Here is a 5,607-nt window from a genome sequence, read left to right as displayed (position 1 = left end):
GAATGATGGACACTATGACATTAAGAATGACATGAAAGAAATAAGTTTGATTCAATTATATGAACAGCTCTTAATCCATACAGTCAAAATGGAGGAAAAAATTTTCTTTATTAGGCATAAAGTAACAAACACTCACCCAATGCATCAGAATTTTACTTTTTTGAAGAAAAGGAACCTTACTTTGTTGAGTTGACATTCATATTTTTTGTGTTTGACAGGTAGAGCAATGGTTTCTAACTATTATAGTGAGAACTTTTTATTTAAGAGTCATCAGATTGTTCTGATATTTTGGTTAAAATAACTGCATGACATCAGATAATTTGTTCATACAAAGGAATAAAAGATTTTCCAGGTTTCTTCTTTAGTCAGATTAAATAGTGTTCAACTAATATGTTCAAAATACATTATACAAGATAATCATCCAAGTTACACAAAGGTAAACAAATGACCTTATTATGTTTTAAGTCAAAAGGTCAAAGTGAGGAGGATATCTGCTATATTTAATAGTTTGGTTAATATTCATCAAACTTCATGAATAGGTTAATTAAACAAGCTTCATATATTTTGATTATCAGATCAAAGATCAGCACACTTTTTTGCGATACCATTGTTGTCTATGAATATCTTAACACCTCTATTGATTTTTCAGATTAAAGGTCAATGTGTTCCTGCTACAGTAAAACTTCATTATAAGGATATCAGAGTGATTTGTTTATTTGTAAGGAATTAGGTATAAAATCTCCCACTCTTTCTATAATATGTCACTGAATGGGCTCCTTCAATTTATTTCTTTACGTTTTTACTTCGGTATTCTCCGTAAAACTTCGTATCTTAAGAAACTGGTTTTTCATGCACGAGCGATTTAGCGCTCACTATAAATACTTTTACCAGGGAATGTTCGATTAATGCGACGTTCGTTACAAAGAATCGCAGGTTGTTTTGTGTCTTTGGCGTGTTTAGATTACAGAGTTTTATTTTCAAGTTCAACTTCTAAAAGAGATACCCCGGTATTCCTTAAAAACAACGTACAGAGACAAGCTTCATTTCTGGACAGGATTTTGATGTCATTGACGCTGTCATTTTATTAAACAGTAGTTTCAGCTCAACGAGGAGAGATTGCGAGGTTCAGAATGAAGTTGAGTATAAAAGTCCTTTATTAGACTATAAATCTGACTTTGACAGTGTCTGCTGAAAATTCAATTGTTTCAGTTTAAGATCGTTTAAAAAAAAAAAGAATCTCTTGAATTATAAGAATGCTATAAAACAAAACAATAATATTTTAAATGTTATCAAATTTGGTTAGAGTATAGAATTTATATCATATTCTAAAGTTGTATATTTGTCTAACAACAAATCAATATTGCAGAGCGCCCCTCCCCCGTTATTGAAACGTACATTTACATTTTAGAATTAATGAGAGGAGTTAGCCATCAATTGAATTGAACCGCCAATTTTGTTAATCCACTAACCGTTTCGGCGCCATTGAATAAAAAGCAAAGGTTGATTGTTGATTTTTGACAATTGAATGCATGCGTTTTAAAGAGAAATTTTCAAATTCGAGGGGTCTTCAGAGGATCTCAATTTTGCCAAAAAGGTTTATTCATGATCAAATTTTATTTAACAAGTGTTTAACATCATGTAAATTTAATCTGGAACTTCAATGGCTCAAAGCGTTATTTCGTATTCACAGTCCTACCCTTCGGTCTCAATAGTGTTGGTTATATTTTACTAAAGTATTTGGACCACTAGAATTGTAGTGGAGAGCTAAAGCATATGGAGTTTTAATGTATTAAGACGATGGCTGGGATTGCGATTCCAAACAAAACTGTATTTTATTTTTTACAGAATATTCAAAAAGATTTGTTGCATGCCGGTTTTCTTATTATTGATGCTACAAGTAAGAGTCCTATGCAAAGTTAGAATGGTTCGGTTTTGAGTGGAATTAAGAAGTCGGTTTTATTGGTATCCCTCGACATAAATAAGAAAGTTTTGTATAGCAAGATAATAATTAAAAAAAAAACCAAACAAACAAATTGTCAATGTTTATTGCTAATGCATCATGTTGGGATGAAAATATTAGAATTCCACTGCTCGTAAGGTGTGAGCTAGAGCATATATATATTCCCGCCAGGGTTATTTTCCCACGGTATCGCATACGGAACGCATTGTTTTTACTGATGCTAGTGATTTTGATGGGGGTGGAGTGATGTTAGATTCGACTAAGAAAGTTTTGCATGTTATGTGGGCCGAACCAGAGAGAGTTCGAAGTTCAACTTTTAGAGAACTTAAAACAGTTGAAATGTTCGTGAAAATTTTTGGTTTTTTTTTTTTTAGAAAATAAAACCTGTAAAACTACATATACACAATCAAAACATGTTACATGTAAAATTTCGCAGATCGGCACAATGAATTCGGATTTATTATCTTTTGTTTTTACTATATTCACTTTTTCTGTAGGTTGGGTTTCACGAGAGCAAAAAGTGGATGCAAACTTTGTCGCTTGGGGCATAAGCAATTATATTGTTGCATTTTTTAATAAGGTTTTGGGACGTTATATTTGCGATATCTCTTTGCGAATTGAAAAAATGTCCAAAAAAAAAAAAAATAAATAAAAAAAAAAATAAATAAATAAACAAATAATTTTTTCTTTGTTTAGGATCCATGGAACAAGCGCATTCGACGCATTTTCTTTCGACTGGTCACAGGACTTGGATTGTTCCTCTCATTTATTAATTTGATAGGGAGGTCACTAAAACATTTACATGTATTAAATTACGGTTCTACAGTGTATATGGTGCCTTAATCGTTCCGAAATGGAATTCAACAGCTTTTTGGTCTTCTTTGATCGACAAAAAATGAAAGTTCTTGTGGTTGTGAAAGATATGAGTATTAAAAAAAAAAAAAGTTCATGTTCTGATAAAAATAACGTATTTGCTGCTAACATTTAATAATTTTATAGCACCGCAACTGGATGCTTCGTAATTAAGTCATTGTAACACCATACAGATGTATCTATATGTTCATTTGCATGTTTTGATAGTGAAATATGGACATAATAGTACACAAAGGTTGACTGCTAACCAGTGTACAATGTGCATGCCTACTCAAATGAAATGATTGGCTGACTGCTATCCAATAAGGAGTAAGAGTATTTACAAATTAATCAGTAATGCTATAGCACTGGGATTGGATGCTTCGTAATTAAGTCACTTTAACACAATATTGATATGTTCATTTGCATGCTTTGATCGTGAAATATGGACAGAATAGTACACAAAGGTTGACTGTTAACCAGTGTACAATGTGCATGCATACTAAAATGAAATGATTGGATGTCTGTTATCCAATAAGGAGGACTGCTCTCCTAGATTTGAATGATTGCTATACTAATGTAAGATTATAATCTAACATTCTGGTTCTGAAAATCATATTCTAGTATTTTGACGACTGATTTTTAATCATGGAGGACTGCTCTCCTATCTATGATATTGAACACTATATTTATATGTTCATTTGCATGCTTTGATCGTGAAATATGAACAGAATAGTACACAAAGGTTGACTGTTAACCAGTGTACAATATGCATGCATACTGAAATGAAATGATTGGATGACTGTTATCCAATAAGGAGGACTGCTCTCCTAGATTTGAATGATTGCAATACTAATATAAGATTATAATCTAACATGCTGGTTCTGAAAATCATATACTAGTATTTTGATGACTGATTTTTAATCATGGAAGACTGCTCTCCAATTTATGATTTTGATGAAAAAGTTGCTTGTAAATATGTGTGATATAATAACGTGGCTATTATTGGTTACTGTACAAATTTGGTTTGAATTTTAATGTGCTTTCATGTTTATATATATTTCAGACATTGAAGAATTATCAAGGCCAATGGATAAATATTGACAAGTTTAAAGTCGATTTTCCTTTTAGCTACATAGTGGAGTCTTTGCCGCATTTCGTGAGAAATACAAAATCTCAGTCAACAAACAAGATCTACCACATATATTTCTCTAAATTCAGAGACTGGTGTTCGAAGCATTCATTTACGCATCCTCCTGCATCAGTGTCTACTGTCGCTCTTTTTGTGGGAGGTTTGGTGCAACAGAGGGTATCAACGTCGCTTCTGGAAGCGTATTTCTACAGTATAAGTCGGACTCATGAATTTTCTTCAAACTTGTACCCATGCGAGGATAAGTTCCTTTGTGATGTGTTTATTGTGTTTTTCTGGTATGAAATATTCGATTATTTGATACCAATTGGGAAAGTGGTCACATCGAAATTGATATTCCCAGAAGCAAAACGGATATCTACAGGAGAGGAAATTCGATGATATACGCAAAAACTGGAAACGATTTGTGCCCTGTGTTTTGGTTAAACATCGTCATGTCTGAGATGGATAAGTCTTCTAATGATTAAATGTTTACAGATGTAAATTTTGTAAATCCCTCAATAAATGCAAAGTTTCAAATAAACTCAAACCTCTGTAATATACAAGAGCTAGGAAAATATTGTTGTCTTCTTTAAATGAAATTGACCTTGACAGTTTTAAATATGCTTTACACAGTTTACGTAGCGGCGGAGTTACAGCCGCTGCTAATAATAATGTGTCTGTTCGATTGCTCAAAATACATGGTCGGCGGGTCACGGATAAAGCCAAAGACGGTTATATAAAAGCCAATCTTGAACATAAAATTCTGGTTTCAATGAATCTTGGATTATAAAATTATTTTAATTTATTGCACCTACTGTCCTTTGTTTAATGCGATTTGTAACGAACGCAACAATCCTACAGTATATTCTTTTTCTTTGTTTTTCCATAAATTAGTCAAGAAAATATTTATTTGCGGAGGAGTGAAACGAGGGAGAAAATAAATTTATTTCTTTACGTTTTTACTTCGGTATTCTCCGTGAAACTTCGTATCTTAAGAAACTGGTTTTTCATGCACGAGCGATTTAGCGCTCACTATAAATACTTTTACCAGGGAATGTTCGATTAATGCGACGTTCGTTACAAAGAATCGCAGGTTGTTTTGTGTCTTTGGTTTTCCCTGCCCTCCCAGCCCTTGCATTGTTTATCGTGTAAAATTTATTACATGTAGTTTGATTTGTATGTTTTGAATAAAAATGCGATTTGTAACGAACGCAACAATCCTACAGTATATTCTTTTTCTTTGTTTTTCCATAAATTAGTCAAGAAAATATTTATTTCCGGAGGAGTGAAACGAGGGAGAAAATAATTTTAAAGAATTTTACAAGCAAATCATATACTGACTTTTAATCCTTCAAAACACAATATGTATATTAAATCTTGAGATTGAGATTTCAGCCTTTTAGGATTTCATAAATACTGCTTTAAATACAGTCAAATATAATTTGTGATGATCAAAATTTCCAAATTGCCTGACCTATACATATTTAGAATTTCAATATCATACACTCTTGAATATTAATAAATATCAATATTTTGATTAAGCATTAGCTATCATCCATACACTTGTTAACCTAAGGAAGGCTCTTATCATAAGTTAAACTCATGAAATTCCTCATGCAATTTTGAAGAATCTCTGTTATAAGGGATGGTAAAGATAAAAGAC

At 32.2% G+C, this 5,607-nt stretch overlaps 1 long non-coding RNA gene across 1 annotated transcript; it reads left to right on the top strand.

Annotated features, from left to right (window-relative positions):
- The first annotated feature begins 3,494 nt into the window (after positions 1–3,494).
- On the top strand, positions 3,495–5,170 carry LOC134240551 (uncharacterized). The gene is made up of 2 exons (XR_009986468.1): positions 3,495–3,784; positions 3,879–5,170. It is a non-coding gene; the product is annotated as an uncharacterized LOC134240551 (long non-coding RNA).
- Positions 5,171–5,607: the final 437 nt, after the last annotated feature.

Source organism: Saccostrea cucullata, unplaced genomic scaffold (genome assembly GCF_032062105.1).
Source record: "Saccostrea cucullata isolate Sc308-1 unplaced genomic scaffold, CSIRO_AGI_Scuc_v1 ctg3365, whole genome shotgun sequence".
Classification (NCBI taxonomy): Eukaryota; Metazoa; Mollusca; class Bivalvia; order Ostreida; family Ostreidae; genus Saccostrea; species Saccostrea cuccullata.
The sequence above is the reverse complement of the archived record's forward strand: the minus strand, read 5'-3'. Positions and strand labels throughout refer to the sequence as shown.